The 15,000-nt window shown below is 37.5% G+C and overlaps 1 long non-coding RNA gene across 1 annotated transcript in view; it reads right to left on the bottom strand.

The window, feature by feature from the left end:
• Positions 1 to 15,000, bottom strand: part of LOC115213113 — a 24,515-nt gene that overhangs the window by 2,005 nt on the left and 7,510 nt on the right. The window lies entirely within an intron of this gene.

The following is a 15,000-nucleotide window of genomic DNA, read 5'->3' as shown; positions in this document are numbered from 1 at the left end:
AATAATAATAATAATAACGATAAAAAAAAATGAACGAACTATTGAGTTTAGTTTAATGGCCTACCAATGTATACTGTGAGTTTCTTTGCCCTAGGAGTCGGGAAGACACTCGGCAAGAAATGGAAGCAAATTTGAAAGAAGAAGATAATAATAATAATAATAATAATAATAATAATAATAATAATAATAATAATAATAATAATAATAAATACCCTGATGCAGTACCAAGCAGTGACTCTCAACGTTTTTGATCTTAACTGATTGGAAGTGTTATCATGTACATTGTTCTGTCTTGGTATAAAAGATGGGCTACAGCAAATATTCTGCTCAATACCTCAGATTTGCTTGTCAGTTGCTTGATCTTAACAATTGAGCATGTCCCTTAGTGGCTGACGATATGTGCATCTCTGATCACGAGCATAAGTAGTGGGAGAGCATCATAGCCATGTGTTGAGAGGAATTCTTTGGGGTTTGAATAATTCACCTCTTTAAATATGGGTGTTTTGTTCATCATCCTTAAACAAACATTATTCAGGGACCATTTGAGTAGGATAGGCTATTCAACATGAAGAAAATTCTAACTGGGCCCCATCCAATTGTATGAGATCACCATGTCGCGTACATATGGTTGTGCTCCATGTACCTGGTGAACCCTTGTCAGACAGGTAGTCATGATTGGTATATTGGGCTTCGTATATTTGTACACCTGTATCACGTTGATGGCATGCACTGCTCTCTCACTCAATAATAATAATAATAATAATAATAATAATAATAATGATGCTGCTGCTGATGATGATGATGCTGATGATGATGATGAGGATGCTGATGATGATGATGTTGATGATGATGATAATGATAATAATAATAATAATAATAATAATAATAATAATAATAATAATAATATTATTAATAATAATAGTGACAGCGGCTGGACGTGTTGTTCGCTGCTCTGACCTGTCAGCAGCTGAAGACATAGAAACACTAATACAACCCAGCAGGACAACTGAAAAATAACTCTAAAAGACTGGAATATCTACAGTTTCCTGTGAGTTTTTTGAATTTCCCTAAAAATAAGTTAAGGAACTTACATATCTACAGCTTTCGAACACATGAACAATCATCTTTAAAACCTTTAGTATCTACACCTTCTGTGAATACCTATCATTTCCTTTCCCCCGAGTATTCGAAAATGCAAATACTCTCTTTATTCCAAGAACATTACAGTTTTCTCTGTTCGGACAGACAAAAGATCATCTCCAGTAAATTTTAAAAACTTCATATCTACAATTTTCTGTAAAAAAATTTTACCTTCTTTTTCTTTCCGTTCCTTTTTCCCTGAATATTCGAAAATGTAAACATCCTTTTTATTGTAAAAAAAAACATCACAGTTTTCTCTGAACGGACATACAAATGAACACCTCAAAAAATTTAGAAACTTTAATATCTCCAATTTTGTGTGAACATTTTTTTTTTGTTTTCTTCCCTGACTAACAGAATATGTAAACATGCCTTTTATTGTAACTACACAATTAAATGCACGATAAAAAATTAAGGAAGTAAGCACCTTCCAATATATACATACTGCGCAACTACAAAAGCTGTAAACCACAGCAAACGTTTTAAAAAGAAAGGAAAAATCCCCAAAGAAAAAGAAATTCAGAAATTCAAAAATCCAACAAGGTGAACATCTCTTCCTCTTACTATTCCCAAAGATTGGAATATCTACAATTTCCTGGGAATATTTTAAATCTCCTTCAAAATAAAATAAGTTAGGAAACTTACATACCTACAGCTTACGAACACACAAACGATCAGCTTTGAAAAAAAACCCTTTAATATCTACAACTACTGTGTGAATACCTATCCTTTCCTCTCTCCCTGGGTATTTGAAAACGTAAACATCATCCTCCTTTTTATTTTAAGAACACTACCATTTCTCTCTGTACGGTCATACAAAAGACCATATTTAGTAAATCTTAAAACTTTACTATCTACAAATTGTTTTCTTTCCTTTTTGACTCTCCCTGAGTATTCGAAAATGTAAACATCCTTTTCATTGCAAAAGTCCTACTGTATTCTCCAACTAGATGGACAAACGAACATCTCAAGAAAAATTCAAAACTTTAATATATTGCCCAAATACATAAACACACCTTTTATTGCAACAACACAATTGAATTCAGAAATTCAAAAATTCAGCGACGTGAATATCAGTATATATGTGTGAGTGTATATCTATCTATCTATCTATCTATCTATCTATCTATCTATCTATCTATCTATCTATCTATCTATCTATCTATCTATCTATCTATCTATCTATCTATCTATCTATCTATCTATCTATCTGTCTATCTGTCTGTCTGTCTGTCTGTCTGTCTGTCTGTCTGTGTGTATGCATATGTATATATTATTGTTTTTTCTACCAGTAATTACAAATAGAGCATGTTGAATTGCTTCTTTTCAAGGCAGCGCTCTCAGTGGCCACTGGTAGTAGTAAACATATTTGACCTCCGCTGACCTAAAGGGTGCGAAGATTCTTTTGTCTCTATGGCTGACTTCCCCATCATCTGCTGAATCTATTTATGGACCTGTAGAATATGATATACTCACCAAACTGCTACCCAACTATTTCTTTCAGAAACCGCATACAAAACATTTAGTTGAAAATACTGAACATTTTGTAAAATCCTTTAATAATAAATTGAAATAGTAATAATGATGACAATGGTAGTGATGGTGATGGTAATAATGATAAAAAAAATAATAATACGCTGCAGTTGCTAATACTAAATACTACTCATACTACAATACTACTACAACTACTACTATTATGATAATACAGGAATCTGAGGCCCAACTACCACCCTTACTACAACCCCACCCCTGCTACTGTTGCTGTTGCTGCAACCATTGCTGCTACTACACATAAAAACAATAATATCAGTGATAACAGTGATGATAATAATAATAATAATAATAATGAAAGGAAACGAGTGGGATCTCCCCATGGGCTGATTAATGATACATCTAGTGAGGGTGTCACAATAAAAACACTGGTAATTGTGCAACCTGATAATCGCTACCTCATATGAGTGACAATGAAAAAACAAAATATTGTGAATCACGGTGGTAATGAAACTGAAGCCAGTGATGGTGACAGTGTTACACCCGGTAGGCTCAGAGATTCTGGTCCGACTCCAGCCGGTCTATATCCAGAAAGAGACCACCACACATGGTGTTGATGGAGCAAGAAAATTATTTTCATGTTAATTAATAATTATTAATTATTAATTAACATGAAAATAATTATATGTTTTTATGGAAAACCTCTATAAACGGCTGATGATTGCTCAACATTTTAAAACTGTTGTAATACTTACAATGTTTAATAAAATGATGTAGCGTGAAACGATCGTACCAAATTACCGAAGATATTCTTGTTGCTTATTTTGATTATATATACGAGGGGCGTTCAATAAGTAATGACCCTGACCCACTTCCCATAGCAGTAAAGCAACGAAACTTGGCACAGTTATTAGTCTTTTTCTACATAGGAACCACCCAGAGTTACGCATTTCTCCCATTGTTTGATGCAGCTTTGGAGACCGTTTTTGTAGAAGACCCCAGCTTGGTCCTCCAACCTGAACGTGACTTCAGAAATCAAGGCTGCATCATCTGGGAAACGCTTTCCTTTCAAAAACAACTTCATGACTGGGAAGAGGTGAAAATCAGAGGGTGCAAGGTCAGGAAAGTAGGGGGATGGGGGAGGAGTTCATAGCCATACGCCTGTGCTTCTGATCTGGCGACAAGCGAGTTGTGGACCGGAGCGTTGTCCTGCAGGAGGAGGATGCTTTGCTGATCTTGCCCCGCCTCTTGATTTTGATAACTTCTCTTAATTTCCTCAAAAGTGAAGCATAATAAGCTCCTGCAATTGTGGTACCCTTTGCCAGGAAATCTGTCATCACTTCTCCATCCTGGTCCCAGAAGACTGTGAGCATGACCTTGCTAGCGGAGGGCTGCACCCTTTCCTTCTTTGGAGGGGGTGAGTTACGGTGCTTCCACTGCATTGACTGGGCTTTGGTCTCTGGATCATCGTGATGGACCCAGGTTTCATCCTGTATAATCAGTCTTTTGAAAAATTTTGACTCATCTTCTTGGCACATCTCCAAATTCACCCTCGAGCACTCGACGCGTTCTTGCTTCTGGAAAGGCGTGAGCAACCTGGGAATCCATCTGGCAGACACCTTGACACCTTTTGCATATGCAAATGGTCATGAATGATAGTTTCCACAGACCCGGTACTAATCTTGACCTCATGGGCTATTTGGCGAATAATTATGCGTCGATCTTCCAAAATGGCAGCCTCAACTTGACGGACAGATGCCTCATCAATGGCAGAAGGGGCGACCAGATCTGGGAGCTGTTTCCACAGAGTTACGACCATGTTTGAATTCACGATGCCAGCGTTTTACAAGGTCATATGATGGGGCATCATCACCATAAGTTACTTTCATTTCATCAAAAGTCTCCCGTGGTGTGCGTCCTTTCAAATACAAAAACCGGATCACTGCTCGACACTCAACAGGCTCCATTTCACACTTGACTCGGTTCAAACACCTGTAAATCAGAAACCACAATTAATTCAGAGCTGTAATTTGCCACGTACTCTATAGAGATATAAATGATTGCACATGCAAAATTTCAGCTAGATCAAACAACTGCAAGTGGGTCAGAGGCATTACTTATTGAACGTCCCTCGTATATATATGTTAATTTTGATTTTAGATTAAGAAATAATGCTTATCTTTTTTATTGTGAAATTTAACGAGTGTACTGAAAATATACTGTTATGTTGGTAATTGTGACGACATATCCGGCTACAATAAGCAGATGCTCTGTAAAGTATCTTTGACAAAGACGATTTCATATATTCAGAATACTCTATGAAAGTAGCTACGTGTCTTTTGCGAAAGAGTTACTGTCGTTTACAGTAGTGTTGTGTATTTGTTTTACATTTGTTACACAGTGATTTCAACTTAATTTTGTTTTTATATAATTGAGAAATGTCATGACATTTCTAATCTATGGCATATTTGAATTTTATATTATAGATTTAAGTTTTGAGAACATGAGCAAAGTTTATGCAAATTATGGTCACTTTTCTTTGGGGTGTTCTCGTCAATGGAGTCGATACTATTCCTACTTTTCTGTTGAGGCAGGTGATGGTAAGAATATTTGTTCAGGCTGTCTGCGATCTGAGTTCAATTTTCCTCGAATTTAATTTCGCCTTTCATTCTTTCGACGTCGATAAAATGAAGCCCCAATTAGAGCATCGGACAAAATGCCTTGTGGTATTTGTTCTGAGTTCTTGATGGTTGCCACTCGATTTAACACTTGGGCCTTGGGTACCTTTAGTGGAGTTCACTATGTTAGAATAACCTGGCGCCAGGCTCGCCGTCTAATTACTCCCTTCCTTCCCAGGTTCCTCAAACCAGCTTGCTCTTCTCTCCCTGGTCGTCAAATAAACAAGCAAAAAAGAGAAAATCATTCAACTGATTGGCAAATACTCACTCATTAGTACCTTGTAAACTCTAGACAATTGAATCACTGTCTCCTCCTCCTTCTCCCTATCTCTCTTATCCCTACTACAACGGCCTTTGCTCCTTTAATTAATTACATGCCAGCTCATTCCTAGCTCACCCATTCCTTCTCCTCACGTCACTCCAACTATGCCTCACACTCGCTAAACCCCAGACAAAGTGTTTTATTCCAGTCTTTCCTTTCCGGAACGTCAGCCCCATGGAATTACCCCTACATCCACATCTTTCCAACTGTCGTTGATCTATTCAAGCTAAACATCAGCTGCAGTAATCTCGCCGGTGTCAAATGACTTCCATAGATCATGGGCGTCGCTTCTCTTCTAGCTTACAACAGTAGAAACAACGCCTTCAGTTATGTTATCTTTTGAACATATCTTTGCTAACTTGTACACTATCTTTTCACCAACCCAATTAATTTCTGCCTCTAAATCCTTAGTAATATTAACTAAGTCTCGTCGAAGTATTTCTGTTAGCTAAAACCTATATTTGATACAGTATTCTGTGCAGTGGTTCGACGTGCAAGAAATAACATCTAAATTTTCTTTAAGTCAAACGATACAGGCTTTAAAAAGAAATAAGATTGATATTGTAGTACTGAATACAGTATGGCTGACAAAAAAAAAAGAGAAGATAATCAAGGCTAGAATGCCTTTGATTCCAAATCTATTCTATTAAGATTGACCTGATGCTAAACAACAACAGCAGTAACCTTCCGCCTACATACCATTTAAATTAATTCATAAATCCTTCTCTAATTCAATAATAATTCTTTACTGATTTATAAATCGTCCGTCTTATAGCTAGAACCAGTGGTCCTTTTCGGCGGCTTGGGATAGGGTTCCAACCGATTAGTTTCAGTGTTACTAAAGATTCATAAAAATATCTACTTGGCCCTTCCAAAATGTCTAGATGACGTAGCTGATGGCGATTTATTGAAAATATAAATAAAACTAAGCTTGGCCCAGCTCATTTGTATAGCTTCCCAGCGAAGCTAATTACATATAACCTCTGTGAGGTCTCTCGATTACGTCCATACTAAAACATAAATAAGTAGTTCCAATGATCAGAAATTGGGAATACTCATCGTCGATGACAGACGGAGGATGAATATATTTTTATATTTTTTAAATATACATTCACAGTATAGGCACAGTAGTGGCTGTGTGGTAAGTAGCTTGCTAACCAACCACATGGTTCCGGGTTCAGTCCCACTGCGTGGCATCTTGGGCAAGTGTCTTCTGCTATAGCCCCGGGCCGACCAATGCCTTGTGAGTGGATTTGGTAGACGGAAACTGAGAGAAGCCCGTCGTATATATGTATATATATATATATGTGTGTGTGTTTGTGTGTCTGTGTTTGTCCCCCTAGCATTGCTTGACAACCGATGCTGGTGTGTTTACGTCCCCGTCACTTAGCGGTTCGGCAAAAGAGACCGATAGAATAAGTACTGGGCTTACAAAGAATAAGTCCCGGGGTCGATTTGCTCGACTAAAGTCGGTGCTCCAGCATGGCCGCAGTCAAATGACTGAAACAAGTAAAAGAGAGAAAAAAAAAAAGAGATTCAATACTACTTGACTACGTGCAATGTGTTTGAAAGCGTCTATGACAGATGTGTGGGCGAAGAGAACAATACTAAAAAGATAGTTGTGTGATAAGGCAGTCAATAAAAGTAGAGTTTATATGAGCGATATTAGGTGAAGTAAGTGCAGAGGCTAGGCCAAACATGGTAAATGTGTCCCAGATCATGCTATCTACGTGATATAGTTGTTTTATGTGCGAATAGCGCGTCTAATTGCACACAAGTAGTTTTTAGCCCGGTTGGTGATGACTTTCTTGGTGGGTCGTTGTGTGCTCACAAGAAGAAAGCGGGAAATATGAAGAGGGCACAACGAAAGAACTGGGTGTTTAGAGGGAGGAGTCATGAATTTTCTTAGATTCAAAAATATTTCAACCAAGTACGTTTCTTACATACAAAGATATTTTCAAATTTTTTTTTTGTCGAGAGAAAATATGAATAATAATGATTGTGCTATCAGGTGGGCGTCAAAGCTCAATATAAGTTCGTTGTATTAATCCTCATCTTCTATAATATCCGTGAATGATTAAACACTGAGCACACAAGTCCAAGTAGTTATCTAGAAAAGAGTACATGCCGGATGGTAAAAGTTTCAGAAACTATGGACAATAAATAAACCACAGTCCACAGTTAACTTTTGTTTTATTAAATTAATCTTTTTTTTTCTTTTGTAGCGTACACTCTAGTGAAATTCTATACATACATACGAACGTAATAGATAGCAGCTAGCGTTTGGCCGCATTTTGAACCCTGTTGTGTACACTACTCTGATTGGTTGGCATTGGCTCAATTTGTCTCTTACTCAATTGCGCCAATGCGCAGCGTATAACCAATCGAAGCACCTAAATAAGGTCACGTGTGACAGCCTGTTTTGAGCCTACAACTCCTTATAAAAACCCAGCTTCTCCTCATCTCGATGTCTTTCGGTTCCAGACCTTTTAAGGTCTAGCCACTGACCACAAAAATTATAATGGAAGAAGGAGATACTCCACAGGTATCATAAACCTTCTATTCCATTATAAAATGGTGCCACCATTGTCCTAACGTCAACATCTCTCTACGTACACAACTCAACAAGCAACTCGCCCTGGTTACAACACTGCACTGTTCGTGAATTACTTCACTATGGATCAACAACGAAAACACAACCTGCGAGAACTCCTGTACCAAGTGACCCAGGCAGCAGCATCACAGCCACAACTTCACGCTAGCCAAAGGCTAGCTGTTATCTACTACGTTCGTATGTATGTATATATAATAGAGAGGTGAGGAATTTCACTCGAGTGTACGCTACACTTTCTTCGTTTTGAAAATCTTTAGATGGGACATTTGTAAAACGTTATTCAGTGAAAGGGAGTAGAGATGTGCGACAAAAAGCTGAGAGTCAGTGTTGCATACAAAAAAAAAATAGTAATTCTCTTTTCATCGATTTGGCAGATATGGAAAAGACCATTGCTTCGCCGAGGCGGTCTAAAAGACAAAAAAACGTCTGGCTTTGTTACCCATTCTTGACAAAATCAGATCAAAATAATATTAGTTATTGCACCAGTTATTTCTTCTCACCACCAAATTAAAGCTATTGATTAATCCGAGTTTTTTTTCTCTTCTTTAAGTTTTATGGGATTAACTCGTTCGAAACAGTACATGAGGGACCTGATGATGGTAGGCGTCAGCAAAACAACGCACAAACAGAGTTGAAGAATTCGTTTAAATAAATTATTTCCTTAAATCTAAAAATACTTCATACTGCAGTTAATATAAAATTTTCTAATTAGAGAAAAAAAAATAATAATAAAAAGAACCACCCTCACAAAAAGTAGTGCGAATACATTTTCTTAATCTTTTGCTTGTCTTGTGTATCACAAGTGATAAACAGAACATATTTCTCTGGCATCCATGCATCAAATATATAGTTCACATTCCCATTCTTTTTCAATCACCCGAGAAACTTGAGACTTAAGAAACGAAAGCTTTATATTATTTAGAATGTATGGAACAAGAGCTAACTAAAAGCTTGAAAACAATCATAGATATTCAGGAGAAAACTTCTGAAAATGCATTGCACAGGTAAAGAGTTAATATACTACAATATAGTAAGGGTTTTCAAACGGAAAATATACCTTCCCTCTCCAGAAGAAAAAAAAAAGTGAATTTTTTTGTAGTGCGAAGACAAAATAGTTTGCATCTCATCTGTAGAGTTCTTTTTTCTTCTCCATAGTGTTAATCAAGCTTAATGACTTCGAAACAAACTACATCTTATTAAAGAAAGGCAATTTTTTCCCCCCGCAGCTTTATCAATCTTTGCAGTCATCAGCTCCTTACGAGGGACATTGTATTATTGTCATATTTTCAATAACATAAAATATAGCCAAAACATTAGCAACTTGCATAGATAGATAGACACACACGCACACACACACACACATGCATGCACACCATTATCCTCAGCATCATCATCATCATCATCATCAGCAGCAGCAGCAGCAGCAGCAGGTGTAGCTGTGCCACTACCACTACCTTCTGCAGCAACTGCAGCCACATCGTCGTCGCGTTACCGTGCCTACCTAATTTTACATTGGCACAAGTCTATTGTGACATCAGTATCTGAAAAGACGCTGTTGTTATTCTATATATCGATGGCAGCGAAACTTGGCAGGTATGCAATGAGCAGGCACCTATTACTGAGGAAGCAAAATATGCTGAAATCACGCGATCTGGTAGTTCCGGCACCAATTCCAGACGATTCTCGTCTGCTGCGACATGTGTGACTGCTTTTAAGCACTGTGCGCCTGTATGAAAGGACCTCTCACGGCGAATACCACAGTACTCGGCGTTCTAACAATATATCCGCGTTAAGGTGGATGTAATTTAATATCAAGATATTTAGTATTTAAAGCAAGGAACAAAAATATCCCCTATAAATATACACACGCACACACGCACACACACACACACACACACACACGCACACACACACACACACGCACACACACCACACACACACACACACACACACACACACACAACACACACACACACACACACACGTAAACATACAGTGGGAGAAAATGATATAAATCACTAACCAATATTATCTTCATTTTTAGTGATATTTACCAGAGACAACTCGAAACATGTTTCAGAGTTATTCTGACTTCGTCATCAAAGTATCGCTTCCATGTTACTTAGCGAAGTAATAATGAATGAATCACAAAATAAATGTGTAAATGTTTCTATATTTGTTGCCGTATGAAAATAGAAACGTGTGTAGCAATTAAATCGTACAGAAAAACCTTCTATCAAAAAGATAAGATTATTAAATAAAGCTAATTGGAAATCGATATACCAACAGGGAAAATAGTAAACAAGCAAACTAAACAACATTTTATACTACTTAGTATATTATGTGAACTGGTTTTATTTACTCCTAATATGAAAATGACCTTATTGAACTCAGAAAGTACAAGGAAGAAAATTTTGTAAAGTATTTTATCTGACGTTTTATCATTTTTACCAATCGACTGATTGTATATAGAAAAAATATGAAATAAAATAAAATGAAATGAAAGAAAAGTTCCAAGGTAATATTTACAAGAGACAGTAATGCGATATACCTTGGGTAATCTGATATATACCTTAGGTAGCCGAAAGCTATCTTTGTCTGAACGACATTTGAAATCAGTATGGAGATTAAAATATAGCTTTTCTCGGCCTTATGTCTTAGTTTAAAGTTATTATTTTACAAACACACACACACGCCCGTGTGTGTACGGGTAAGCACTTAAAGGTATTTAAACAACTTCAGAAAGACAATATATGTAATATATGTCCGTACGTATATTACATTGGTTTCGTCCTTTTCTACGGTTTATTTCGCTTTGTGCAGACCTGTGATAAGCCGGTAGTATACAGAGAAAATCGTACCATGAAAATTCACTCGTTTTATTTCTCCATACTACTTTTAATCTATATTATGTTAGTTATTTCTTAATAAGTCCACCAGCTATTTACGACACTAGTGCCTGGATAAACACAGAGATTCTATATATCCCTGACCAGGGTATCGGATACTGTGTCTAGTTGGATGTCTGCCACTGACAAGGCCGAGGAAGGCCGAAATAACATGATTCGGTAGTTCCAGCGGCCACGGCGAACGATTATCGCCTGCCAACGATAAATACATGAGTGCTTAATGCACCACAAGTCCACACAAGAAGTTCTTTCATTAAAAATTACGCAGTATTCTGTGTTCTAACACAACCTCCACTTTTAGTGGGTGATAAATATTACCTTTTGGTGTTACAGATTTGAGGCAATATATACAGAAAGACATACAGACTCACAGACACGCGTATGTGTGTTTGTGTATTTAATAAAAACGTGTCTTTTATGATATATTTAAGATTCCCCCTTTCAGTTCTATTTTATTCACATAAGATATGGCTGTAGCTCTAATTATTTTAATTTTATATTGCTTATTGAGCGCTTTCAGTGTGAAGTAAAAGTTTCATAAAGAGATAAACCTGAGAAAGGAAAAAATAGTTTCGTAAAATCTTCTCTAACAATCGCAAACTAACTCGACACATACGACACAAACCCCAACAATAGATCTTGGAATCTTAAAAACGCAAGTAACTGCTTACAGGTTGAGGCCATTACGATCCCAGACCATGTTTAACAGCAATACCAGATGAAGCTTTAAGTCATATTTTGGAGACACCATGACTCAGTAAAACAGGGAATAGTTATTGATCGAAATGCACACGGGTGCTGATGGACTGATTGTTAAATATTTTCTGTAGGAAAGGCGGCGAGTTGGCAGAATCGTTAGGAGACCGGGCAAAATGCTTAGTGGCATCTCGTCCATCTTTACGTTCTGAGTTCAAATTCTGCTGGGACTGACTTTGTCTTTCATCCATTCGTGATCGACGAATATAAATACCAGTTGAGCATTGGGGTCGATTTAATCGACTTAACACCTCCACCAAAACCGCTGGCCTTGTCCCAAAATTTGAAACAAATATTTCCAGCAGCGATTTCTCCAGGTACCGCTTAAGTTTTAATAAAAAAAAATTTCTTTTCAAATTTCATTTTGTTATTTGATAAAGAAAGGTATAAAAAATGTGTGGCAATGCTGCAGGTAACATGAGCTTAATTTTTGTTCGATACATATGGCACGAAAACCTAAGCTTGGGGTGAATTGGAAACCTGAGACTAGCCATATTTGGACATTTTTTATGGAATTATTTTCTCTAGTGCGAATATACATTGAGTTCTTTAATGCGATATCAATAATCAAGGTCTGTATTTCAAAGCATTTTTTTTCAATTTCCTTCTTTATTTCTTTATTTTCTCGTTTTTGTATGATTAACCTAAAGAGTACTTCATTTCTCATTCACAATGTTTTGTTTTTCATAAGGAGACCACACACACATACACACACAAACTCACACACACATACACACATACACATACACACGTAGTTGCAATGATATGTGCGCATATACAAGACATGTATGTACATGTAATACATATCCATATATGTGTAATGTGTATACTTATATGTAGATGTGTGTGTGATACACGTGTGTGTTTGTGAAGACACACACACACAGAGTTGCACAACATATATGCATCCTTTGAGATCTGCATATGTGTGCATGTGTGTGTGCACGCGCTCACGTGTACGTGTGTGTAATATGAATACATAAAATATATGTATAAACATGATATATATACATTTATGCGAGCATTTCTGTCTGCTATACAGGAGTAAATCATAGAACAGCACAGAAAGGACCAGAAATAAGATAGATAAGACCAACCCATGGTATGACAACCAGAATATCATGTTCATTGATGCTACCCCCAGTGGCAAACCAGCATACCTTTTTAGCTAAACATAAAGTAAGGCTAATCTACAGATTAAAGTAGTAGAAAGGCCTAGTGGTTTTTATAAAATCCATCCCTGATCTGTAGAACTTAGCCCTTTGATAAGTTCCCATTTACAGAAAACAATTGCATTGTATGTAGGATGAAACCCACGGGTTAACTGTAAGGTTAAGAATATAGTGTATAGCTTACGATGTTCTGAGGGACGAGACAGAAACATAACAATTACTTACAACGTAGAGACTGCTCGCAGCATAAGGGAATATACAGGTGACCACTGGCGAGAGCTCAAACACGAGAAAGGATCGTCAGTGCTCTACCAACATGTTCATGCAGAACATAGAGGTTAAGGTATTATTGACGCATAGAACTGACACAACACTTAGATCACAGAGACTACACATATACTAATAGACAGACCGAGCCTCAATAGAAAACACGAATGGAACAATGACGCCCACCAATACACCACACATGACGAATAAAGACAGAAGGGAGGAGAAGAGAGATAAAAATAAGAAAAAAACAGATACAAACAGAGTAATACACACACAATAAACATGTATGCACATACCTGTGATAAATATATTACACACAAAAACACTCATACAATAACTTCACATACATACATACACACACACACACACACACACACACACATATATATACATACATACATACATACATACATACATACATACATACATACATACATACATATACATATATATGTTTGTATACATTTGTATATATGTGTCTGTATACTCATATGTATATGTGTGGAGGTGCAATCGCCCAACGGTTAGGGTAGCGGACTCGCGGTCGTAGGATCGCGGTTTCGATTCCCAGACCGGGGCGCTGTGAGCGTTTATTGAGCAAAAATACCTAAAGCTCCACGAGGCTCTGGCAGGAGGTGGTGGCGAACGAACCCCACTGTTCTCTTTTACCACAACTTTCTCTCACTATTTTTCCCTGTTTCTGCTGTACGTGTAATTCGAAGGGCCAGCCTTGTCACACTCTGTGTCCCGCTGAATCTGCTTGAGAACTACGTTAAGGGTACACGTGTTTGTGGAGTGCTCAGCCACTTTCACGTTAATTTCACAAGCCGGCTGTTACGTTGATCGGATCAACTGGAACCCTCACCGTCGTAACCGACGGAGTGCCACGTATGTATATGTTTATATATATATGCTTATATATACATACACACACATGCAAATATATACATACACACATATGCATATATATATATGCATACGCACACATACATACATACATACAAGCATACATACATACATACATACATACATATAGGGTGCGATGGGTAAACTGTCACCATTTTATATTTTTGTTTCACGCATGCGCATTGTTTGCCTGGAGTAATCACTAGTGATGTCGACGTTATGTCTCCCTTCATCTTTCCGCACGGCCATAGACTCAACACGGAGGCCAACATCAAGTGCCTGGAGAAGGTAGTGCTGCCCTGGGTCAAAAGGGTGTGTGCTGGAAGACTCTATGTCTGGCAACACGATCCTGCACCATGCCACACAAGCAGGAGTACCCAAGCATGGCTGTCAGAAATTTCTGCGACCACATCACACCAAACATCTGGCCACCTAATTCCCCAGAAAACAACCTCCATGGTTATTATGTGTGGGGCGCAGCTGAGCGAGAGACCAACAAAACTCCTTGTAACATCAGAGATGAATTGAAAGCAAAGATTATGGCAGCATTCACTAACTTAAACAAAGAGACCGCCCAGAGAGTTGCAAGAGATTCCGAAGTCGTCTGGAGGCCGTAGTTGAAGCCAATGGCGATTTTATTGAATAAATTTACTGTTTGGTATTTCAAGATATTTTTATGTAAATTTGGTAAGTATATTTGTTAAAATGAGACATGTTTGCGTAATTTACACGACAATTTATT

Source organism: Octopus sinensis, linkage group LG6 (genome assembly GCF_006345805.1).
Source record: "Octopus sinensis linkage group LG6, ASM634580v1, whole genome shotgun sequence".
NCBI lineage: Eukaryota > Metazoa > Mollusca > Cephalopoda > Octopoda > Octopodidae > Octopus > Octopus sinensis.
This window is presented reverse-complemented; position numbering and strand designations above follow the sequence as displayed.